This window comes from Ranitomeya imitator, chromosome 1 (genome assembly GCF_032444005.1).
Source record: "Ranitomeya imitator isolate aRanImi1 chromosome 1, aRanImi1.pri, whole genome shotgun sequence".
Classification (NCBI taxonomy): Eukaryota; Metazoa; Chordata; class Amphibia; order Anura; family Dendrobatidae; genus Ranitomeya; species Ranitomeya imitator.
Genome location: NC_091282.1, coordinates 1,235,643,482 through 1,235,670,935, shown reverse-complemented (window position 1 = coordinate 1,235,670,935; position 27,454 = coordinate 1,235,643,482). Strand labels below are relative to the sequence as shown.

Here is a 27,454-nt window from a genome sequence, read left to right as displayed (position 1 = left end):
AGATAATGGCTACACCACTGCTCACCAGGGACCATATCAGCACTGTACCATGTATTACCTAGTACAGATAATGGCTACACCACTCACCACCAGGGACCATATCAGCACTGTCCCATGTATTACCTAGTACAGATAATGGCTACACCACTGCCCACCAGGGACCATATCAGCACTGTACCATGTATTACCTAGTACAGATAATGGCTACACCACTGCCCACCAGGGACCATATCAGCACTGTACCATGTATTACCTAGTACAGATAATGGCTACACCACTGCCCACCAGGGACCATATCAGCACTGTACCATGTATTACCTAGTACAGATAATGGCTACACCACTGCCCACCAGGGACCATATCAGCACTGTACCATGTATTACCTAGTACAGATAATGGCCACACCACTGCCCACCAGGGACCATATCAGCACTGTACCATGTATTACCTAGTACAGATAATGGCTACACCACTCACCAGCAGGGACCATATCAGCACTGTACCATGTATTACCTAGTACAGATAATGGCTACACCACTGCCCACCAGGGACCATATCAGCACTGTACCATGTATTACCTAGTACAGATAATGGCTACACCACTCACCACCAGGGACCATATCAGCACTGTACCATGTATTACCTAGTACAGATAATGGCTACACCACTCACCACCAGGGACCATATCAGCACTGTACCATGTATTACCTAGTACAGATAATGGCTACACCACTGCCCACCAGGGACCATATCAGCACTGTACCATGTATTACCTAGTACAGATAATGGCTACACCACTGCCCACCAGGGACCATATGAGCACTGTACCATGTATTACCTAGTACAGATAATGGCTACACCACTCACCACCAGGGACCATATCAGCACTGTACCATGTATTACCTAGTACAGATAATGGCTACACCACTGCCCACCAGGGACCATATCAGCACTGTACCATGTATTACCTAGTACAGATAATGGCTACACCACTGCCCACCAGGGACCATATCAGCACTGTACCATGTATTACCTAGTACAGATAATGGCTACACCACTCACCACCAGGGACCATATCAGCACTGTACCATGTATAACCTAGTACAGATAATGGCTACACCACTGCCCACCAGGGACCATATCAGCACTGTACCATGTATTACCTAGTACAGATAATGGCTACACCACTGCCCACCAGGGACCTTATCAGCACTGTACCATGTATTACCTAGTACAGATAATGGCTACACCACTGAGCACCAGGGACCATATCAGCACTGTACCATGTATTACCTAGTACAGATAATGGCTACACCACTGCCCACCAGGGACCTTATCAGCACTGTACCATGTATTACCTAGTACAGATAATGGCTACACCACTGAGCACCAGGGACCATATCAGCACTGTACCATGTATTACCTAGTACAGATAATGGCTACACCACTGCCCACCAGGGACCATATCAGCACTGTACCATGTATTACCTAGTACAGATAATGGCTACACCACTCACCACCAGGGACCATATCAGCACTGTACCATGTATTACCTAGTACAGATAATGGCTACACCACTGCCCACCAGGGACCATATCAGCACTGTACCATGTATTACCTAGTACAGATAATGGCTACACCACTCACCACCAGGGACCAGATGTTGTCCATCCCATTGACCGCTGTCTCTTCTGGGTTCACTGCTGCTCCTGGCACAATCGCTGCCCGCTATGTGACGCGTCACACGTATGATGTCACACCGCAGTGGTGTCAGCAGTGTCCACATGGCGCTATGTCACCGCACCGTTTTAGGGATGACATCCCATAATTATCACCCCACTTCATCTAGACTGGTGCCTCAGCCCAGAGGCCAGGCTGCACATTCCCCCAGGTCTCCGGCTTCAGAAAGACGCGGCGATGTTCTGCTCTAGTTAAGGCAGAAAAATAAAGAGATTTCCATAAAATGAAGACAGAAAAGTGCAGCTCAGCTTTCCCCACGAGTTGTCAGCGGAGGAAGCGTCGCTCTGCAGAGGGGCTTAATTGCCTCCCCAGCGTCCGCTCCTTCTGAACACCGCGCTTCTGGGGTCCCAGGGAGGACCGCTCTTCCAGATCTGTCCGCTTTTCATCCAGGTGTCCCAGTGTCCTCTCATCTGCTATTATTTGCATGTGGTGCCGCATTACTCACAAATGAAGGGTAGGAATGGAATAAAGATGTGATGTATACGAATGGTGGTCTGCGGTCGGGCTCTGTGTGAGGACCCCCGTCTCGGTGAACCATTCAGAATCCACAACCATGGGCGCAGAGCAAGACGCCACCCCATTGTCAGATTAAAGGGCCTCATGGTAAAATGTTGGTCCGACCTCCGGGCCGTGGACCTGTGGCTTGTTCAAGTCTCCATGTAGGTATAAAGGTCACATCCATGATTGCCAACAGTCCTGGATTTTCCAGGACTGTCAGAATTTTTCGTTATCAGTCTATGTAAATTTGGGGAAGTCCCACATACAAATAAGATGTTAAAATGCCCCTAAATTGCCAACGTCGATATCTATGGACATCATCAGGTCAGGGGACCACTGTTGTCGACATGCGGGTATAGGTCCCAGTTCTTGCACAGGGACCCTGTGATACTAAGTCCTGCTCTGCAGCTATTGGTTGAGCCTACTCCTCATCCACTTCCTGCTCTGCAGTTATTGGTTGAGGCTGCTCCTCACTGACTTCCTGCTCTGCAGCTATTGGTTGAAGCTGCTCCTCACTGACTTCCTGCTCTGCAGCTATTGGTTGATGCTGCTCCTCATCTACTTCCTGCTCTGCAGCTATAGGTTGAAGCTGCTCCTCACTGACTTCCTGCTCTGCAGCTATTGGTTAAGACTGCTCCTCACTGAATTCCTACCCTGCAGCCATTGGTTGAAGCTGCTCCTCACTGACTTCCTGCTCTCCAGCTATAGGTTGAAGCTGCTCTCACTGACTTTCTGCTCTGCAGCTATTGGTTGAAGCTGCTCCTCACTGACTTCCTGCTCTCCAGCTATAGGTTGAAGCTGCTCTCACTGACTTTCTGCTCTGCAGCCATTGGTTGAAGCTCCTTCTCACTGACTTTCTGCTCTGCAGCTATAGATTGAAGCTGCTCCTCACTGACTTCCTGCTCTGCAGCTATTGGTTAAGACTGCTCCTCACTGAATTCCTACCCTGCAGCCATTGGTTGAAGCTGCTCCTCACTGACTTCCTGCTCTGCAGCCATTGGTTGAAGCTCCTTCTCACTGACTTTCTGCTCTGCAGCTATAGATTGAAGCTGCTTCTCACTGACTTTCTGCTCTGCAGCTATAGATTGAAGCTGCTCCTCACTGACTTCTTGGGATTATGAAGTAACAGCGCTCTCAAGTGGGCCACGACAGTTTCAGAGCAACACTTTCAAACTCAATAGAAAAAGCAATGCACAAGTTTGTCCACCACTGCTAGACAACAGCAGTGGTCGGACTCCTTGGTAACAAGCTGTAAAGTGTTCATATCTCAAGAACTGCTGCAAATATTAATGAGAAAAAATGGCATATTTGAAGATGGGAGAAGCCCTTTCATAGATAGGAAGGTGGGATGCTGATGCTTTACAGCTGCACTGATACATTGTGACAAACATGCCAGAGGAGAGGTCCGTGCTGCTGAGGCATTTGGTTGATACTATTTTGTGCCTTGTGCCCACAGTATAGTACACGGTATGTAGAAAATGCTTCATCTCTCCATCTTGGATGGAGATGACAATGAATTATCGGCCGGACCCTGAACAATTTAATGGATTCTCACAGATCAAAGTGAAATTTACAGGAATTTATCAACATGGAAACTTCCGGCCCATTGTCTGCATGGTCCTCCTCTCCGCTTATCGCGCCCCGGGAATGTGGGGATGGCGCGATATAGGGATTATGTCATATACAGAGGAGCGCGCTGGCGTCACTCATGTCATACATCATTTATAGCGGCCATTGATCAGTCACACAGTCTCCCCGGCTCCGCGATGAAGCACGGCCCCTGCTGCCTCCTCCCTTCTCTCTGTGGTTTTTCACTCCAGCTTCTGATCTAAGATAAGTCTTATCATTGTCATGTTCCTCCAGATTTGATGGACACCCTGTGTAGAGGTCAATACAACCTCCAGATATAATATACGCACAGCATGGATATTCATTAATAATCAAGTACAACATCAAACCTAAAAAATGGGAAAAACAGACATTGATTTAGTCGTTAGGCTGAAAAAAATCATCCAAGCGGCAAACCTTCTCCTACCTGTGGCATGCTGCACCTCTTCTGATTAGTAGTAGTGCGTCATGACGTTATGGGGTCTACTAATCGGAAGAGGCGCTGGGGATGCCGCAGGTAATAGGAGGTTTGCCGGGTTCTCGATGTGGCCACTGGACAAGGATCCTACACATCTTTTTACTCCACTCTATCTACATTTGACTGGACAAGGCCATAACCAAACTCTATTATCCTCCAATGGACCAAGGCCAAAGAGCTGCTAAGGGGTCGATGAGTTGGGGTCTTCCCCGCTGCTTCTGTAAGCCTGATTCACGGGCTCTCGCATCTCTCGTGGCCAGAAATGTCAACAGATCCAGCTCAGAAGAAGAAGCTCAACCAAGTCTTTTGACATGTCCATCTTTTTGCACCTCCCAAACATCCCAGATCCAGGGGGACATTCCCAGATTGGGGACGCTGTTCCGGGAATTTGAAGGTATGTCCCAATTCCAAAAGTATCTGTGTCTTCAGAACATTGACAGTGTTGGATACAGCCGTCTGTCCACCACTCCATCATCCTGCATGAGGGTCTCGTCGCAGAGGTCACTAGACGGCTCCTGCCATGCGGAGCCACACACGTAGCACACATTGTGGAATCGGAGGTAGGTGGGTGGGTTTCCTTTCCTTTGAGAACGTGAGGCACCAACCATAGCCTCAGACACTGCTCAAAGAGGAGACTGTTCTCCTTAACCGTAAATCTCCCGTTTAAGAAAAGCCTACAGGTTCTCAGTAGGGTTTAGGTTCGCTAAGAACGGGGCCGTGTCATTATTCTTACATCTATAAGGCCTTACCTGGCCCCGAGCAATGGAGACTTTGATGCTGTGATGGAGCACTGTCCTGCAGAAGTCTACAAAGACGCAGGCTTTTTCCTGACCACTCCTTGACGAAAATGTCTTCTAAACACTGGCACTGGTAGTAGGTTTGGGTGTTGATTTTGAGTACGTCTTCAACCCAAAAAGGTCCAACTAGCTCATCTGTAATAACACCAGCCCATAGAAGCACCCCACCTACAAATTGCTGGCGTCTCACCGAAGAGGTCTATGCCCGTTACTGATCCCGCCATGGCCCATCATCTGGTGCATCATCTATTCAGGCCATAACACCTTTGATAAATTTGTCTACAGAATACTACCACTCCCAACCTTAACATTATACTGTGTACATAGAACATTACAACCATTAATCTGACCACCAGACATGACCACAGTAATAACCTACTTATGTGCAGCCAAATGACAGCCCACACACCGCTGGGGGCATCAGACACCATCTTGCACAGGTAGAGCGAGTTCAGGTTTATTTGGAGCAGAAATTCCAACCAAGTGAGCGACCCGACACCTGCCCCACTAAAGCCCACCGAAAAGTCACTACAACCCCCATCACTTCTCAAACACATTCAAATTCTAGTCATCCGCACTCCTATCCTCTCATGTCTTCTGTCAGGCAAGAGTAACCATGCGAGGGTTAACCAAACCACAGCAGTGCCACCTAGAAATCACAGCACGCAGCCGCAGCGGCACTGCACATTTATATAACAGGACGGTGCGGAGATCTGCTGCACGGAGGACAATATAGACCGGCGGGCTGCCATTTATACATCAAATATCAGGTCCACATCATCATCTTCATTAATCACCGGTAATGACAAGGATTCTTCAAGATGGTATCTGATCATCATTATTATCAAGGGTTCTTATGCCCATATCATCATCATCCTCATCATCAGGAGTCTTCATGTCATCATTGTTATCATCACTAATAAGAGTCTTCAAGAGTCTTCAAGCCCATAACAACATCATCATCATCATCATCATCATCATCAGCATCATCATCATCAATAAACATCGAAAGGTCCATATAATTATCAATTGTCTTCAAGTTCATATGATCATCACCCTAAACTTTGACAAGGCCAGATAATTATCAATAATCTACAGGTCTATATCACCATCAATTTAATTTATGCCCATATCATCATCATCACCTTTATTGAGTATCTACGATTCCATATAATTATCAAAAGTCTACAAGTCCATATAATCATTATCTAGTGTATTCAAGCCCATTTCATCATCATTATCAGGTGACTTTATGCACGTGTCATCATCAACATCTTTATTAAGCATCTACGTTTCCATCTGATTATCAAAAGTCTTCAAGTCCACATTGTCATTATCATTACAAGAGTCTTCATCCCCATATCATCATCATTAAACTTCAACAAGTCCATATAATTATCAATCATCTTCAAGTCTGTGAAACCATCACCACCATTGTAATTATCATTAAGCAGCTACAAGAACACACCAACATCAAGGTTCTTCAGATCCACATCACCTCCAGAAAAAAATGATGCTAGCCATTAGCCTATTTCAAGTATTCTTATTTATGACACATAATATATAATTTATATCACCATTATTATCTTTAAGTCTCTACGAATCCATATCATCATCATCATGACGTTATTATCATCTTTAAATGTCAAGTCCGTATCATCATCTGCTCTACCATCATCATCACTATTAGGCCTCTTGAAGTCCATAGTCAAAAATCACCTACCACCGCCACCATCATCATCATCATGAAGAACTTATCAGCATTAAGTGTCAAGTCCATATCATCATCGGCTTCACCATTATCATCAATATTAGGCTTCTTGAAGTCCATATCATCATGAACCATCTATATGTCAATACCATCAACACCACCATCATCATCATGAAGAACTTATTATTAAGTGTCAAGTCCATATCAATCGGATTCACCATTATCATCACTATTAGGCTTCTTGAAGTCCATATCATCATGAATCATCCACGTGTCCATATCACCCACACCATCACCGTCATCATGAAGAACTTATCATCATTAAGTGTCAAGTCCATATCATCATTGGATTCACCATTATCATCACTATTAGGCTTCTTGAAGTCCATATAATCATGAATCATTTATATATTCATACCACCACCACCATCATAATCATGAAGAACTTAGCATCATTAAGTGTCAAGTCCATATCATCATGGGCTTTACCATTATCATCACTATTCAGCTTCTTGAAGTCCTTATCATCATTAGTCATCTACATGTCCATACCACCACCATGTAGTGAATGGAAAAATGGAAAAAAAACAGCTCACCCCTCAATGTAGCTTGATCTACACAGAAGCCCGCGATCAACGCCATCATACGGCGTTAATTAGACAAAGGGAAGGAACAAGTTGATCCAGCTTCTGATCCACAGTTCAAAGAGACGTGTTTTAAAATCATGAAGTCTTCATTCGGTTTAAACCAAGTCTAAGAACGCACTTGTGTCCGGAATGCTTCTTGTAGCTTCAATTTTCTTTGTCCCCTCTACTACTCTTCCATCACAGAGGATTTGGCTCCTTATATTTTGCATTTTTTAAATTTCTCTGTTGATTTTTAACTCTTCTGGAAATAAAGATTTCATGATTTTAAATTACATATCTTTGAACTGTGGATCAGAAGCTGGATCAACTGCTTCTTCCCCATACCGCCACCATCAGCACCACCATTATCATCATCATGAAGAACTTAAGTGTCAAGGCCATATCATCATTGGCTACATCATCATTATCACTATTAGGCATCTTGAAGTTCATATCATCATGAATGATCAACATGTCCATCACCACCAACATGAAGAACTTATCATCATTAAGTGCCAAGTCCATATCTTCATCGGATTCAACATTATCATCACTATTAGGCATCTTGAAGTCCATATAATCATGAATCATTTATATATTCATACCACCACCACCATCATAATCATGAAGAACTTATCATCATTAAGTATCAAGTCCATATCTTCGTCGGATTCAACATTATCATCACTATTAGGCTTCTTGAACTCCGAATCATCTACATGTCCATCACCATCATCATGAAGAACTTATCATCATTAAGTATCAAGTCAATATCTTCATCGGATTCAACATTATCATCACTATTAGGCATCTTGAACTCCGAATCATCTACATGTCCATCCCCACCATCGTCATGAAGAACTTTTCATCATTTAGTGTCAAGTCCATATCTTCATCGGATTCACCATTATCACCACTATTAGGCATCTTGAACTCCGAATCATCTACATGTCCATCACCACCATCGTCATGAAGAACTTTACATCATTTAGTGTCAAGTCCATATCATCATTGGATTCACCATTATCATCACTATTAGGCATCTTGAAGTCCATATAATCATGAATCATTTATATATTCATACCACCACCACCATCATAATCATGAAGAACTTATCATCATTAAGTGTCAAGTCCATATCTTCATCGGATTCAACATTATCATCACTATTAGGCATCTTGAACTCCGAATCATCTGCATGTCCATCACCATCACCACCGTCAAGAAGAACTTTACATAATTTAGTGTCAAGTCCATATCATCATTGGATTCACCATTATCATCACTATTAGGCATCTTGAACTCCGAATCATCTGCATGTCCATCACCATCACCATCGTCATGAAGAACTTTACATCATTTAGTGTCAAGTCCATATCATCATTGGATTCACCATTATCATCACTATTAGGCATCTTGAAGTCCATATAATCATGAATCATTTATATATTCATACCACCACCACCATCATAATCATGAAGAACTTATCATCATTAAGTGTCAAGTCCATATCTTCATCAGATTCAACATTATCATCACTATTAGGCATCTTGAACTCCGAATCATCTGCATGTCCATCACCATCACCACCGTCAAGAAGAACTTTACATCATTTAGTGTCAAGTCCATATCTTCATTGGCTTCACCATCATCACCACTATTAGGCATCTTGAAGTCCATATCATCATGCATCATCTACGTGTCCATACCACCACCACCATCATCAATAAAGTCAATGTAATAGTCATGATTACAATAATCATCACTCTCACTGTGATTTTTTAATAGGTTGTGTCAATTTAATCATACCCATAATCACCATCATTATATTACATCATCATCATCATTATTATTAATATTATTACTGAGGGCCTTCAAAGTCAGTGTCCTCATCATCCTTCCTACTCTCATCATCTGCATTAAGCCTACCAGCGGCCATGACAATGGCACATTTGGGCTGATGGAGCATGTGGAAGGCTGGAGCGCTGCTCCGGCAGTGATTAGCTGGAGCCTGGTGCGCCCCCTCCTCTTACCTTCGCAGATTGTCTTCTCATCTCATGGTGCAGGCCCTCTCAGTCCCCATGCTGTGTGATAGCTGCACAAGGCTCATCCGTCCCCGCCGGTACTGCAGCATAGCCGAGCCTTCCCCGGATCATATGGAGAGAGCATTGACTGCGGCTTCCCCACATCCACGCTTCATGTGTGTAGTGGTGTGTTCAGCTCACTGAGTCACGTCGTCGCAGTGTAGGACTGAATGTTCAGTTGGGCTGAATGCCCGAGTAGGCAGATAGGTGGGTGTAGAGGCTTCGGCACAGAACGGTGCCAGCTCACCCGCCAAGAAAGGGCTAATATTTTCATATAATGAAAAAAAAAAAAAAAAGATCATCTAATTATGGAGCTTGGAAATGAAAGAGCGAAGCTGCGGACTGATATTATATCTCATTTCTATCTATCTAATCCAAGAAAAAAAGAAGGCAGCACTCTATCCCCTTAAGCCAGGAAGAAAACAGACTTTCCTTAATTCATCTTTCAAAACTACAAAAATAATAATACCGCCATACAATGCACCAACAGAAAATTACCCCCCCAAAAACCCCAACCAAATACATAAAATCATGTAATCACAGCGCTATACAATGTCAAATTAATACTGTCATAGGACGAATATTAAGTTCTAGGTGATCTAGGAAGGAGTCTCTATCACATGACATTATAAGCAGTCTGATTTATAGGCCTGAAAGTTCCCGCCACAAAGACTAAATGCCCTGCCATCATCATGGTGTAACAACCTACTTATATCAAGACTATATCTAACGACATGGTTACATCAGAGACAGGATTCTTTACTGTAACAGTAAGAAGTTTGCACTGTTATCATAGACAAGATTCTTTACTGTAAAAGCAAAAATGATTTAACATCACTGTTAACAAGATTATTTACTGTAAGAGGAAGACATTTTCCCCCATCATCAAAATCGGGATTCTTTATCGTAAGATTAAGAAAGTTTCACCATCATTATAGACAGGATTCTTTACTGTAAGAGCAGGAAAGTTTCACCATCATCATAGACAGGATTCTTTACTATATAATCAAGAAAGTTTCACCATCTTCATAGACAGGATTCTTCACTGTAACAGAAGGAAGGTTTCACCTTCATCACAGACAGGATTCTTTACTGTAACAACAGAAAGGTTTCACCATCATCACAGACAGGATTCTTTACTGTAACAACAGGAAGGTTTCACCATCATCACAGACAGGATTCTTTACTGTAACAACAGGAAGGTTTCACCATCATCACAGACAGGATTCTTTACTGTAACAACAGAAAGGTTTCACCATCATCACAGACAGGATTCTTTACTGTAACAGCAGGAAGGTTTCACCATCATCACAGACAGGATTCGTTACAGTGACAGCAGGAAGGTTTCACCATCATCACAGATAGGATTCGTTACAGTAACAGCAGGAAGGTTTCACCATCATCACACACAGGATTCTTTACTGTAACAGCAGGAAGGTTTCACCATCATCACAGGCAGGATTCTTTACTGTAACAACAGGAAGGTTTCACCATCATCACAGACAGGATTCTTTGCTGTAACAGCAGGAAGGTTTCACCATCTTCACAGACAGGATTCTTTACTGTAACAGCAGGAAGGTTTCCGGGTTGCTCAGTCATTAGCACTGTAGCCTTTGCAGCACTGGGGCTCTGGGTTAAAATCTTCTCGTGTTTGCGTGGGTTTCCTGCAGGTTCTTTGGTTTCCTTCAACACTCCAAAGACATAGTGATAGGGAAGCTAGATTGTGAGCCCCAATGGGGACAGTGCCAAAAATGTCTGTGAAGTGCTGTGAAAATAATGGTGCTATATACTGTAATTGAGTAAAATAGAAGTAGAAAAATAGATCATAGAGAGGATTCTTCACTGTAAGAGCAAGAAGATTGTTGAGGGTCATATGGCAACACCCATTACAGGGTCAGACTTTGACTTAAGAGGTGGCTACCTCCAGTAGGTGGCACTAGTGAGGCAAATGTCTTTTTTTCTAGAGAAGAACTAATTTTTATATTTTTTTCCCCCAGGAAACCAACTGGTGGTCTCCACAAGGAGAAACATAACCCTCCTAGACCTCCATCAAAAAGCCCTTACTAGCTTGCGGCAGATGGATCATTAATCCGGGGATTAATTGTTGGAATCGAGAAGCATTTTGAACAAGTGTCTTGTGACTCATGAGGATTTTATCTTCTGCTGGAGAAAGCTGCCATGGCTTCCATTGGGCTACCCACGTACCCACCGTAATAGATGCCGCACAACCTGGAAGCGGCGCCTTAAAGTCATCATTACTAAATAGGAAGATGTCTGTCCGCTGAAGCGTCCCCGCTTTATGCTCCCCCACTGCCTGCAATAAACATCTGCTGGAGCTTATCTCAAGATAATGGGTTCTGCATCAGAAATTTCCGGAAATGAAACCATTAACACCTTGTCTGCCAGTGCCAGATGTGTCTCTAGTGTCCCTAAAGTAGGCCCTACAGATTAGATAGAAGCAGGGAGCTATCCTGCTTTGGACTGGGGGCGAGAACGCAGAAGCCGTCGTCGTCGGACAGAGAAAAAAGCATTTAAAAAACTAAATGACTCCCTAAGATATCGGAGAACAGTCAAATGAGCTCTCCCGGCTGCTTCTGTATCTCCTAGGGAAGAAACCTCTGGTTACTGTAGATGAGGAATCCTCTGTGATCATCTTCTATGTATGTGTACATTTCACAGCGATTCTTAATTTTCCCTACAGCACCCCCTCAGGAGGAACAGAGTATTACACAGCTGATTCCTCCAAGGCAAGAGGCGCCCTTCACAGCTATTCTATAATCAAGTTGTAAACAGGAGACCCCTCATCTACTAACCCGGGATGGAGTTATCTCCAATATTAACCATGGTGTCTCAGGGCTGTGGAGTCGGAGTCCATTTTGGTGGAGTCGGTGCATTGGAAATTGAGGAGTCGGAGTTGGCGGTTTGGCTTACTGACTCCACAGCCCTGGTGCTCATTAGTGATGAGTAAACGTGTTATCCGCCCATGTTCAGGTGCTAACGAGTGTCTTTGGCGTGCTCGAAAAATACGTTCGAGTCCCCGCAGCTGCATGTCTCGCGGACGATTACCACAACACATGTCGAACAGCCGCGAGTCCTGCAGCCACGGAGACTCGGACATATTTTTCGAGCACACCGAAGACATCATTTAGCACCCGAACATTAACACCTTATCTGAGCACATTCACTCATCACCAGCGTTCATCTATCACTGCTGTGTTTGGCTCCGGATCCATCTCTGTCAGGAGCTGAGCAGCTACTATCTGCATGGTTGCTATGGAGACCGTTATACGTACCTGACTCGGGCCCGTACCCAACGCACCTCCGGGATGAATCATCTCATGTTATATATATATATATCCGGGAGAGAAGGATGAAGCGAGGTCTTAATGCAGAGTACGCCCGCGGAAAGCTATAGTCTGCGAGGGGGGCAGAAAGAGATGGCGCCACACAGCTACCCCAACCTCTCCCATCTGAAGGGTACATGTGACCCCCTCAACACCTCCCAAAATGAATACAGACCACACAGTGCACCCTCAAAATGAATCTACAGACCCCAAGCCCTGAATAGACCCTAAATCAGTCCTTACCAAACCCCCCTTTATACAGACTCCAGACCAGAACCCCTTGTATACAGACCACATTATACACAGACCCCAGACCACACTGTACAGACCCCAGACCAGACCCCACAGTATACAGACCCCACTATATACAGATCCCAGACCACACTGTATACAGACCCCACTATATACAGATCCCAGACCACACTGTATACTGCAACCAGACCCCACAGTATACAGACCCCACTATATACAGATCCTAGACCACAGTGTATAGAGCGACCAGACCCCACAGTATACAGGCCCCACTGTATACAGATCCCAGACCCCACAGTATACAGCAACGAGACCCCACAGTACAGACCCCACTGTATACAGATCCCAGACCACACTGTATACAGCAACGAGACCCCACAGTACAGACCCCACTGTATACAGTTCCCAGACCACACTGTATACAACAAATTGACCCTACAGTATACAGACCGCACTATATACAGATCCAAGACCACTCTGTATAGAGCGAACAGACCCCACTGTTTATAGACCCCACTGTATACAGATCCTAGACCACACTGTATACAGATCCCAGACCCCACTGTATACAGACCCACTATACACAGATCACACTGTACACAGACCTCTGACAACACCTCACAGTATACAGACCACACTGTATACAGATCCCAGACCACACTGTATAGAGTCCAGACCTGACCCCACTGTATACAGACCATCACTTAGTTAAGAAGAGTAGTGTGAGGGGACTGCTTGGGCAGAGATTCCAGATCCACCCACAAAAGTGTTATTCTGTGTTTGTGCCACTAGTCAACAAGATCCTGATGCTAAAAGTAGTGAGAGCCTGGCCACCAAGGTACAATCTATAATGAAATAGTGGTGACACAAAAGGCTAAAGATCAGCGTCGCCTTAGGCTATATTCACACTTAGCGGTTTTTACCGCGGAACCGCCGCGATTTTGATGCTGCGGGTCCGCAGCAGTTTCCATAGCGTTTACAGTAACATGTAAACCCTATGGAAACCGCAAACCGCTGTGCACATGCTGCGGGAAAAACCGCGCGGGAACGCAGCGGTTTACAACCCGCAGCATGTCACTTCTTTGTGCAGAATCGCTGCGATTCTGCACCCATAGGAATACATTGAACCGCTTACTTCCCGCATGGGGCTGTGCCCACGTTGCGGGAAGTAAGCGGATAATGTGCGGGTGGTACCCGGGGTGGAGGAGAGGAGACTCTCCTCCAGGCCCTGGGAACCATATTTGGGGTTAAAAAATAAAAAATCTGGTTATACTCACCCTCTGATGTCCGGAGCTCCTGGGCGCTGCACGCGGCCGTCCGGTCAGAGTTGCTGTGCGACTAGGACCTGCGGTGACGTCGCGGTCACATGACCGTGACGTCACGAAGGGTCCTTCTCCCACAGCATCTTTGGAACCGGACCGCCGGGTGCAGCGCCCAGAAGATCCGGACATCAGAGGGTGAGTATAACCAATTTTTATTATTTTTAACATTACTATTGATGCTGCATATTGCTGCATATGCAGCATCAATAGTATAGGCGGAAACCCGCAGCGGAACAAACCGCGATAAATCTGCAGGGAAAACCGCAGTTGTTTTGCCCTGCAGATTTATCAAATCCGCTGCGGGAGAACCCGCAGGGACCCGACGCAAGGTGTGAACATAGCCTTACTCTACATGAGCTGAGGTTGCCTCTAGTTCTATGGAGGAGGCTGAGCTCCTTGTGCCTGATGATGCTAAGGCCTCTTTCACATTTCCGTCGGTACCAGGCCGTCGCAAACCGTCGGCCCGACGTCCCGCGGACGTTGTGCAAATAGTGCACAACGTGGGCAGCGGATGCAGTTTTCAAACGCATCTGCTTCCCATTATGAGTTCCGGGGAGGAGGGGGCAGAGTTCCGGCCGCGCATGCGCGGTCAGAAATGGCGGTTCTGATGGACGAAAAAACGTTACATTAAAAGTTTTTTCGTCACGACGGGCCGCAAAATCACGACGCATCCTTTGCACGACGTGTGGCAATACGTCGCAATGCGTCGCTAATGCAAGTCTATGGAGAAAAAAACGCATCCTGCGGGCAACTTTGCAGGATGTGTTTTTTCTCCAAAATGACGCATTGCGACAATGGTCAAACGACGGAAGTGTGAAAGAGGCCTTAGGGTAAAATGTACATTTTGCAGCGGAGTCTTCTGAACGCTCTAAAGAAGGGGGAGAGATCTCTAATGGGTAAGGGATGAGAGATATATCCTGGATAGATGGCCTCGGGGCTTTCCGAGAGCAAAATTTGGGGGATACAGTGTGGTCCTTCCCAACAGCCAGGCTGGGCAGTGTGCGTAGTCTGTGGTCCATCTTCGGCAGAGGTTCAGTGATGTGTTCCTGCTGAGGATGGGCTTCAAGGATATTGACATCTACACATTGATAAATCTCTATTCCACGCCTGAGTTTGATGTCCACTTTGTGAGGCCGGAATGGATGGATGTCTTCTGGGTGAGTTATGAATTGGCAAAAAATGAGCCCGGCTGGTGAGACTTTGCCATTTAGGCGGTGTCTTGCAAAAAAAAACCAAGAAAGTGATCATGATGACGTGTAGCCAGTCGCTTTCTTTCAATGACATCATGACCTGGCTTGGTCAGTATGGAGAGGTGGTGGAGATGCCAAAAAACACAATGAGTTCTGTCACGACTGCGGTGACCCAAACACACTTCAGTGCAAACTTTACTGTGCAAAAATGTGCATTGTGTGGAAATATCGGCCATCACGCTGCATCTTGTGTGGAGATTAGCTGCTGGGAAGAGATTAGTAGAAGTGAATGAGATGAGGGGCCAGGGATGAACAGCAAGAAAAAGAATGCCTACGGGCAAGAATTTCAGGGCCCCATACCTGCAAAATTTTCAGGTCCCTTGAGACTCCGTCCAGGCTCCACCCCAGCTCTGCCTCCACCCATCGAACCTTCCACAGACCCACCGCCCAATCTTGGAAAAATCCAACCATTGGAAACAGCAATGATCTGAAGAATGGGGAACTTTTATGCCCATTTTAAGATGCAGCATCAGGTGGGATATCTGTCCGCGGCTGCATTCATGCTCTTTGGGGCTTCCAGAAAAAGCCAAGTGCAGCCACTGGGGGAATGAATGGATCAATGGTCGAGTCGCACATGAGCTCCATTCTAAAGGGGATAAAACTTCCACATTTGGCTGATCAGTGCGGGTCCCAGAAGTCAGACCCCCACCAATCCATAAGTTATCACTTATCATCAGGCCATGGTCACACGTTCAGTATTTTACATAATTTATTTGTAAGCCAAAATCAGGAGCAGAAAAATCAGAGGAAAAGTATAATAGAAACAAGTCAACACTTCTGTACTTTTTACACACTCCTAGTTTTGACTTACAAATAATGGTGTAAAGTAGTGACCAATTACTGAATGTGTCGTTGGGATAGGTGATTACTTGTTTTCGCCAGAGAAGGGGAGGGGTTAAGCATCCAAGTAATTAATCTCTAATGTAAGTAAAGAATCTTCTCCTTATTGAAATCTGAGCGAACAAGTGACCTCCATACACAACACAATTCACTATACCAAGACTAATTAATATCACATACAAGCTAAAAATACCACCACACCATGACCAGACCACATATTACCACTGCATAGTGACCAAATAATACCACATACAAGGAACAAATACTGCCACACCATGACCTGACCACAAGTTACCACCACATAGCGACCGAATAATACAAGGGTACAAATGCCGCCACACCATCACCGAATCACATATTACCACCACATAGTGAGTGAATAATACCAGATACAAGAGAGGAATACAGTCACACCATGACCAAATCACATATTACAACATACTGACCAAGTGATACCATATACAGGGAACAAATAACGTCACACCATGACCAGATCACATATTACCACCACATAGTGACTGAATAATAACACATACAAGGCACAAATACTGCCACACCATGACCAAATCACATATAACCACCACAGAGTGACTGAATAATACCATATGCAAGGCACAAATACTGCCATACCATGACTAGACCACATATTACCACCACATAGTGACCGAATTATACCACATACAGGGGACAAATACCGTAGGCCACAAACAGCTGGAGACAGACTGGAGCAGCGGTGATAATACATGAAGATGCCAGAAGGTGAGAAGCAGATAGACTTTAATTTAAAGCACCACTCCAGCGGTGACATAAAAAAAAGCTTGAGTGGTTTTTTAAGTATTTCCTTTGTTTTTTGCAGCAAACACTGCAGCATTTCTTAGCATGAACTAAGTAAATGAGATTCCTGATGCTCATGCACACGTTGCTTAGTTTTGCCTTGCAGTATTGAAGCAGTTTCATATCTGCAGCATATCAATACTTTTTAGTGTTTTTCACCCCATGCAACACAATGGGGGAAAGTAAAGCAAATAAAAAATAGAAAAAATGCAAGTAGAAAATGAGATAAAACCGTATGTGTTTATATTGCGTTTTTCCTGCCACAAGACACGTTTTTGGTGCAAAAAATGTCAGCATCAAATAATTACGGTAATGTGTGCACATACCCATACAAACGCTATTTCATACACACAAATTCAGCTATATGCCTCATATATACACAAATGCACACATATAGGAATTTCAGTGCACACAGAGACAGCCACAAACATGCAGTACACGGCACATATAGTAGACATACACATTACGTGTACTGTGCATACATTATACACATGTACACTGAGTAGAGGACTGGGGAGCATGCATCCTCAGTCTCAAGCAATTGGGGGCACAGGACCCTCACTAAGTTCTCCATGTGCAGCTCTGTGCACAGCAGACTGTTCCCCTTTCCCCTCCAGTTTGCCGACTACTAGATGTGCTGGAAAGGCAGGAGGGGAGGTGTAATAATTGCTGTGTGGTTGGTTAGAAGCAATAGTGTTGAATAGTGCAGAAGGATTAGTATACCCAATCCTGTTGTAAGAACAAACCTGTGAGCAGCAGAGAGGAGGCTTCTTCATCCTGGAGGCAGAAGTCTGCTCTGCTCTGCAGGAGGCTCAGGGGGAGTGGGCAGAGTCAAACTGTCTGAAGATTGCAGCAGTGGAGCAGAGCGGCGAGTGCAGCACCAGATGGAGCAGAGCAGCGAGTGCAGCACCAGCCGGAGCAGAGCAGCGAGTGCAGCAGCAGCCGGAGCAGAGAATTGAGTGCAGCAGCAGCCGGAGCAGAGAATTGAGTGCAGCAGCAGCCGGAGCAGTGAAGTGAGTGCAGCAGCAGCCGGAGCAGAGCAGTGAGTGCAGCAGCAGCCGGAGCAGAGCAGTGAGTGCAGCAGCAGCAGCCGGAGCAGAGCAGTGAGTGCAGCAGCAGCCGGAGCAGAGCAGTGAGTGCAGCAGCAGCCGCAGCAGAGCAGTGAGTACAGCAGCCGGAGCAGAGCAGTGAGTGCAGCAGCAGCCGGAGCAGAGCAGTGAGTGCAGCAGCAGCTGCAGCAGAGCAGTGAGTACAGCAGCAGCCGGAGCAGAGCAGTGAGTGCAGCAGCAGCCGGAGCAGAGCAGTGAGTGCAGCAGCAGCCGGAGCAGAGCAGTGAGTACAGCAGCAGCCGGAGCAGAGCAGTGAGTACAGCAGCAGCCGGAGCAGAGCAGTGAGTGCAGCAGCAGCCGGAGCAGAGCAGTGAGTGCAGCAGCAGCCGGAGCAGAGCAGTGAGTGCAGCAGCCGGAGCAGAGCAGTGAGTGCAGCAGCCGGAGCAGTGAAGTGAGTGCAGCAGCCGGAGCAGAGCAGTGAGTGCAGCAGCAGCCGGAGCAGAGCAGTGAGTGCAGCAGCAGCCGGAGCAGAGCAGTGAGTGCAGCAGCAGCCGGAGCAGAGAAGTGAGTACAGCAGCAGCCGGAGCAGAGAAGTGAGTGCAGCAGCCGGAGCAGTGAAGTGAGTGCAGCAGCCGGAGCAGAGCAGTGAGTGCAGCAGCAGCCGGAGCAGAGCAGTGAGTGCAGCAGCAGCCGGAGCAGAGAAGTGAGTGCAGCAGCAGCCGGAGCAGAGCAGTGAGTGCAGCAGCCGGAGCAGTGAAGTGAGTGCAGCAGCAGCCGGAGCAGTGAAGTGAGTGCAGCAGCCGGAGCAGAGCAGTGAGTGCAGCAGCAGCCGGAGCAGAGCAGTGAGTGCAGCAGCAGCCGGAGCAGAGCAGTGAGTGCAGCAGCAGCCGGAGCAGAGCAGTGAGTGCAGCAGCAGCCGGAGCAGAGAAGTGAGTACAGCAGCAGCCGGAGCAGAGAAGTGAGTGCAGCAGCCGGAGCAGTGAAGTGAGTGCAGCAGCCGGAGCAGAGCAGTGAGTGCAGCAGCAGCCGGAGCAGAGCAGTGAGTGCAGCAGCAGCCGGAGCAGAGAAGTGAGTGCAGCAGCCGGAGCAGTGAAGTGAGTGCAGCAGCCGGAGCAGAGCAGCGAGTGCAGCAGTGCCGAGCTCCTGGTTCTTGTGTAGCTCCTCTCCTGTGAGGCACATAGACACTTACAGGAGTGGTCACATCTATGTGTTGTGCTCCAGGGCGAAGGAGAGGAGTCAGGAAAGGCAGCGCTGCAATGTCAGGCTGCTCTGGAAGAACGTGCCCTCAGGAGGTTTGGAGCATCAAGCTTTTGATTGTAACTGCCTTTTGACGCCCTTGCACTAGAGCCCAGTGAGCAGAAGCAAAGTGGGAAGCCTGGACTGGGTGAGACACACTGCCAGAATATCTCATCTAGTCGGGGCCCCTCCTCTTTGCTTCTGCTCACCGGACCCCATACACTAGTAAGGGTAGTAATGCCCTGATGGCGGCCCTGCCTACAGGTGATTAAGTTTGAAATGGGGAGGTGCCTGATCTTAGATGTTCTGATAAAGTGGCAAGAGTTCCAGCTCATTAACCCATTATGTACCAATGTCCTTTTTTTGGGACGCCTAATCTTTAGCTTCTAGCAACTAAGATTTTATAATTTTTATAATTAGGCCCAATTTTTTGTGTTGTGTTTGTAAAATGAATGTTTTCAAAATAGAAAATCATGTCATTGTCATTTTTAATTGAATATTGTGACGCCCTTTTATGAAAAATCTGTACTTGTAAAAATTTTAATTTGGCAAGTAATGAGTTAACATCTATGGTCCCCAATCTAAGTGGGACCTGAAGTGTCTCTTTATGAGGATCAAACCCTACCTTCTTATGAGGCAGGTTGTCTTTGGAGGGGACTTCAATACTGTCATGAGGCCCCGAGATAGAGGAGGTTGCAGAGACAAGCTGACTTATGATAGCGTCGCCCTTAATAGTATAGCTAGTGAGGCTCGCCGGGTGGATGTCCACATTCGGCACACCCCAGGCCATGAGGGGTTCACCTATCATAGAGTTAACTGTAGGTCCAGAATAGACAGGTTTTATTTAAAGGAGGAAGCGGTCTCTTCAGCAGTGTCTGTTGTTGAGGTGGAGTTCTCCGACCACTGTTTAATTTAGCTTTCACTGAATATTACAGAGACCCTCCGGATGGGAAGAGGCTTTTGGAAGCTCAATTCGGCTCTCTTGGCTCTCTTGGAAAAAACGGACATATGACAGTCCTTTGAGGATTTTCTTCAGAACCAGAGACCTTACTGGATCTTTGTAGTAGTAAGTAGAGATAAGCGAATATGTTCGGAAAACTATCGCCAAACATAAATTGGGCACAAATATGGCACACTCGGATTTGTGATTGGTAACACAAACATTTTTCTTAAAATAAAAAAAGGGTTGTTAAAATTCAGTAAAAGTGTGGGAAAATAATTGCGTTGCCACTAAAGTATTTTAAAGTAGATGATAGATAGGTTGAAAAGCCGTCAATTCATCTGACACGTACAGAAAAATCACAGTGTGACAGGTTAGAATAGATATACAGTATACACATAGAATAGATATATATTAAGATGTCACTGATATATACATATATATTAGATAGACGAAAAGCCAGCAATTCATCTGCCACGTACTGTAAAAATGTAAAATCACAGCATGACAGCTGTTGTGAATTCTGTGGCTGAATTCACTCCTGTGGTCACAAGTGGTACTGCAGCTTCTGAGCTTCCTCCCTCAGGTGTTCTGGTGAGCTCGTTAACTGCTTCATTACTTAACTCCGCCTGATGCTGCTATCCTTGCTCCTTGTCAATGTTTCAGTGTTGGATCTGAGCTTCTCCTGATTGTTCCTGTGACCTGCTGCTCTGTATAGCTAAGTGCTTTTTGCTTTTTTGTTGCTTTTTTTCTGTCCAGCTTGTCTTTTGTTTTGCTGGAAGCTCTGAGACGCAAAGGGTGTACCGCCGTGCCGTTAGTTCGGCACGGTGGGTTTTTTTTTGCCCCCTTTGCGTGGTTTTGCTTTAGGGTTTTTTGTAGACTGCAAAGTTCGCTTTACTGTCCTCGCTCTGTCCTAGAATATCGGGCCCCACTTTGCTGAATCTATTTCATCCCTACGTTTTGTCTTTTCATCTTACTCACAGTCATTATATGTGGGGGGCTGCCTTTTCCTTTGGGGAATTTCTCTGGGGCAAGTCAGGCCTATTTTTCTATCTTCAGGCTAGCTAGTTTCTTAGGCTGTGCCGAGTTGCCTAGGTAGTTGTTAGGCGCAATCCACAGCCGCTTTTAGTTGTGTTTAGGATAGGATCAGGTGTGCAGTCTACAGAGTTTCCACGTCTCAGAGCTCGTTCTTGTATTTTTGGGTATTTGTCAGATCACTGTGTGCGCTCTGATCGCTAAGCACACTGTGTTTCTGGATTGCCTTCATAACACCTGTCATTAGCAAACATAACAGTACAAGGAGCCAAACTAATGATTCTCAATAGAGGGAAAGAAAAAGTTCTGACATCATTTTTTTTTTTTTTTCCTGCTCTGTGTTCACTTTTTTTTTTTTCCCCTAGACATTTGGGTGATTCTGGACACAGGTGTGGACATGGATATTCAGGGTCTGTGCTCTTCAATGGATAATCTCGTTATAAATGTACAAAAGATTCAAGATACTATTGATCAGAAATCTATGTTAGAACCAAGAATTCCTATTCCTGATTTGTTTTTTGGAGATAGAACTAAGTTTCTAAGTTTCAAAAATAATTGTAAGCTATTTCTGGCCTTGAAACCTCGTTCTTCTGGTAATCCTGTTCAACAGGTTTTGATTATTATTTCTTTTTTGCGCGGCGACCCTCAGGACTGGGCATTTTCTCTTGCGCCAGGAGACCCTGCATTGAGTAGTGTCGATGCGTTTTTCCTGGCGCTCGGATTGCTGTACGATGAGCCTAATTCAGTGGATCAGGCTGAGAAAAATTTGCTGGCTTTGTGCCAGGGTCAGGATGATATAGAAGTATATTGTCAGAAATTTAGGAAATGGTCAGTACTCACTCAGTGGAATGAATCTGCGCTGGCAGCTTTGTTCAGAAAGGGTCTCTCTGAGGCTCTTAAGGATGTCATGGTGGGATTTCCTATGCCTGCTGGTTTGAATGAGTCTTTGTCTTTGGCCATTCAGATCGGTCGACGCTTGCGCGAGCGTAAATCTGTGCACCATTTGGCGGTACTGCCTGAGGTTAAACCTGAGCCTATGCAGTGCGATAGGACTATGACTAGAGTTGAACGGCAGGAATACAGACGTCTGAATGGTCTGTGTTTCTACTGTGGTGATTCCACTCATGCTATTTCTGATTGTCCTAAGCGCACTAAGCGGTCCGCTAGGTCTGCCGTCATTGGTACTGTACAGTCCAAATTCCTTCTGTCCATTACCTTGATATGCTCTTTGTCGTCGTTTTCTGTCATGGCGTTTGTGGATTCGGGCGCTGCCCTGAATCTGATGGATTTGGATTATGCTAAACGTTGTGGGTTTTTCTTGGAGCCTTTGCGGTGTCCTATTCCATTGAGAGGAATTGATGCTACACCTTTGGCCAAGAATAAACCTCAGTACTGGGCCCAGTTGACCATGTGCATGGCTCCTGCACATCAGGAAGTTATTCGCTTTCTGGTGTTGCATAATCTGCATGATGTGGTCGTGTTGGGGTTGCCATGGCTACAAACCCATAATCCAGTATTGGATTGGAATTCCATGTCGGTATCCAGCTGGGGTTGTCAGGGGGTACATGTTTATGTTCCATTTTTGTCGATTTCGTCATCCACCCCTTCTGAGGTCCCAGAGTTCTTGTCTGATTATCAGGATGTATTTGAAGAGCCCAAGTCCGATGCTCTACCTCCGCATAGGGATTGTGATTGTGCTATCAATTTGATTCCTGGTATTAAATTCCCTAAAGGTCGATTATTTAATTTATCCGTGCCCGAACACGCCGCTATGCGCAGTTATGTGAAGGAATCCCTGGAGAAGGGACATATTCGCCCATCGTCATCACCACTGGGAGCAGGGTTCTTCTTTGTAGCTAAGAAGGATGGTTCGCTGAGACCGTGTATTGATTACCGCCTTCTTAATAAGATCACTGTTAAATTTCAGTATCCCTTGCCATTGTTATCTGACTTGTTTGCTCGGATTAAGGGGGCTAGTTGGTTCACTAAGATAGATCTTCGTGGTGCGTATAATCTGGTGAGAATCAGGCAAGGAGATGAATGGAAAACTGCATTCAATACGCCCGAGGGCCATTTTGAGTATCTAGTGATGCCATTCGGACTTGCCAATGCTCCATCTGTGTTTCAGTCTTTTATGCATGACATCTTCCGTGAGTATCTGGATAAATTCCTGATTGTTTACTTGGATGACATTTTGATCTTCTCAGATGATTGGGAGTCTCATGTGAAGCAGGTCAGAATGGTTTTTCAGATCCTGCGTGCTAACTCTTTGTTTGTGAAGGGATCAAAGTGTCTCTTCGGTGTGCAGAAAGTTTCATTTTTGGGGTTCATCTTTACCCCTTCTACTATCGAGATGGATCCAGTTAAGGTCCAAGCCATCCAGGATTGGATTCAGCCGACATCTCTGAAAAGTCTGCAAAAGTTCCTGGGCTTTGCTAATTTTTATCGTCGCTTCATCTGTAATTTTTCTAGCATTGCCAAACCATTGACCGATTTGACCAAGAAGGGTGCTGATTTGGTCAATTGGTCTTCTGCTGCTGTGGAAGCTTTTCAGGAGTTGAAGCGTCGTTTTTGTTCTGCCCCTGTGTTGTGTCAGCCAGATGTTTCTCTTCCGTTCCAGGTCGAGGTTGATGCTTCTGAGATTGGAGCAGGGGCGGTTTTGTCACAGAGAGGTTCTGATTGCTCAGTGATGAAACCGTGTGCTTTCTTTTCCAGGAAGTTTTCGCCCGCTGAGCGTAATTATGATGTGGGCAATCGAGAGTTGCTGGCCATGAAGTGGGCATTCGAGGAGTGGCGTCATTGGCTTGAAGGAGCTAAGCATCGCGTGGTGGTATTGACTGATCATAAGAACTTGACTTATCTCGAGTCTGCCAAGCGCTTGAATCCTAGACAGGCCCGTTGGTCGTTATTTTTTGCCCGCTTCGACTTTGTGATTTCGTACCTTCCGGGCTCTAAAAATGTGAAGGCGGATGCTCTGTCTAGGAGTTTTGTGCCCGACTCTCCGGGTTTATCTGAGCCAGCGGGTATCCTCAAGGAAGGAGTCATTGTGTCTGCCATCTCCCCTGATTTGCGGCGGGTGCTGCAAAAATTTCAGGCGAATAAACCTGATCGTTGTCCAGCAGAGAAACTGTTCGTCCCTGATAGGTGGACTAATAAACTTATCTCTGAACTTCATTGTTCGGTGTTGGCTGGTCATCCTGGAATCTTTGGTACCAGAGAGTTAGTGGCTAGATCCTTCTGGTGGCCATCTCTGTCACGGGATGTACGTACTTTTGTGCAGTCCTGTGGGATTTGTGCTAGGGCTAAGCCCTGCTGTTCTCGTGCCAGTGGGTTGCTTTTGCCCTTGCCGGTCCCAAAGAGGCCTTGGACACATATTTCGATGGATTTAATTTCTGACCTTCCCGTTTCTCAAAAGATGTCAGTCATTTGGGTGGTCTGTGATCGCTTTTCTAAAATGGTCCATCTGGTGCCCTTGGCTAAATTGCCTTCCTCCTCTGATTTGGTACCTTTGTTCTTTCAGCATGTGGTTCGGTTGCATGGCATTCCTGAGAATATTGTTTCTGACAGAGGTTCCCAGTTTGTTTCAAGGTTTTGGCGAGCCTCTTGTGGTAGGATGGGCATTGACCTATCCTTTTCCTCGGCTTTCCATCCTCAGACTAATGGCCAGACCAAACGAACCAATCAGACCTTGGAAACATATCTGAGATGTTTTGTTTCTGCAGACCAGGATGATTGGGTGTCCTTTTTGCCGTTGGCTGAGTTCGCCCTTAATAATCGGGCCAGCTCGGCTACCTTGGTCTCTCCATTTTTCTGCAATTCTGGGTTCCATCCTCGTTTCTCTTCAGGACAGGTTGAGTCTTCGGACTGTCCTGGTGTGGATTCTGTGGTGGATAGGTTGCAGCAGATCTGGACTCAGGTAGTGGACAATTTGATCTTGTCCCAGGAGAAAGCTCAACTTTTCGCTAATCGCAGACGCCGTGTGGGTCCCCGACTTCGTGTTGGGGATCTGGTTTGGTTATCTTCTCGTCATATTCCTATGAAGGTTTCCTCTCCTAAATTTAAACCTCGTTTTATTGGTCCGTATAGGATTTCTGAGATTCTCAATCCTGTGTCTTTTCGTTTGACCCTCCCAGACTCCTTTTCCATACATAATGTATTCCATAGGTCGTTGTTGCGGAGATACGTGGCACCTATGGTTCCATCTGTTGAGCCTCCTGCCCCGGTTTTGGTGGAGGGGGAATTGGAGTATATTGTGGAGAAGATTTTGGATTCTCGTGTTTCTAGACGGAAACTCCAGTATCTGGTTAAATGGAAGGGTTATGCTCAGGAAGATAATTCCTGTGTTTTTGCCTCTGATGTTCATGCTTCCGATCTTGTTCGTGCCTTTCATGCGGCTCATCCTGGTCGGCCTGGGGGCTCTGGTGAGGGTTCGGTGACCCCTCCTCAAGGGAGGAGGTACTGTTGTGAATTCTGTGGCTGAATTCACTCCTGTGGTCACAAGTGGTACTGCAGCTTCTGAGCTTCCTCCCTCAGGTGTTCTGGTGAGCTCGTTAACTGCTTCATTACTTAACTCCGCCTGATGCTGCTATCCTTGCTCCTTGTCAATGTTTCAGTGTTGGATCTGAGCTTCTCCTGATTGTTCCTGTGACCTGCTGCTCTGTATAGCTAAGTGCTTTTTGCTTTTTTGTTGCTTTTTTTCTGTCCAGCTTGTCTTTTGTTTTGCTGGAAGCTCTGAGACGCAAAGGGTGTACCGCCGTGCCGTTAGTTCGGCACGGTGGGGTTTTTTTTGCCCCCTTTGCGTGGTTTTGCTTTAGGGTTTTTTGTAGACTGCAAAGTTCGCTTTACTGTCCTCGCTCTGTCCTAGAATATCGGGCCCCACTTTGCTGAATCTATTTCATCCCTACGTTTTGTCTTTTCATCTTACTCACAGTCATTATATGTGGGGGGCTGCCTTTTCCTTTGGGGGATTTCTCTGGGGCAAGTCAGGCCTATTTTTCTATCTTCAGGCTAGCTAGTTTCTTAGGCTGTGCCGAGTTGCCTAGGTAGTTGTTAGGCGCAATCCACAGCCGCTTTTAGTTGTGTTTAGGATAGGATCAGGTGTGCAGTCTACAGAGTTTCCACGTCTCAGAGCTCGTTCTTGTATTTTTGGGTATTTGTCAGATCACTGTGTGCGCTCTGATCGCTAAGCACACTGTGTTTCTGGATTGCCTTCATAACACCTGTCATTAGCAAACATAACAGACAGCTTAGAATAGAATAGATAGAGTGCCTTGCGAAAGTATTCGGCCCCCTGGAACTTTTCCACCTTTTCCCACATATCTTGCTTCAAACATAAAGATACCAAATGTAAATTTTTGGTGAAGAATCAACAACAAGTGGAACACAATTGTGAAGTTGAACGAAATTTATTGGTTATTTTAAATTTTTGTGGAAATTCAATAACTGAAAAGTGAATCGTGCAATATTATTCGGCCCCTTTACTTTCAGTGCAGCAAACTCACTCCAGAAGATCATTGTGGATCTCTGAATGACCCAATGTTGTCCTAAATGCCTAATGATGATAAATATAATCCACCTGTGTGTAATCAAGTCTCCGTATACATGCACCTGCTCTGTGATAGTCTCGGGGTTCTGTTTAAAGCACAGAGAGCATCATGAAGACCAAGGAACACAACAGGAAGGTCCATGATACTGTTGTGGAGAAGTTTAAAGCCGGATTTGGATACAAAATGATTTCCAAAACTTTAAACATCCCAAGGAGCACTGTGCAAGTGATCATATTGAAATGGAAGGAGCATCATACCACTGCA

General features: G+C 45.7%; 1 protein-coding gene across 2 annotated transcripts in view; it reads right to left on the bottom strand.

Moving 5' to 3' along the window:
- The window catches only part of LZTS3 (leucine zipper tumor suppressor family member 3), a 126,163-nt gene that overhangs the window by 84,630 nt on the left and 14,079 nt on the right, over positions 1-27,454 (bottom strand). The window contains exon 1 of one of the 2 annotated variants that reach the window (XM_069745137.1): positions 9,492-9,697. The exons of the other annotated variant lie outside the window; for it this stretch is intronic. The gene's annotated coding sequence lies outside the window, so the exon portion shown is untranslated. Of the gene's footprint in view, positions 1-9,491; positions 9,698-27,454 lie in introns of those variants that run through there. 2 annotated transcript variants of the gene reach the window in all.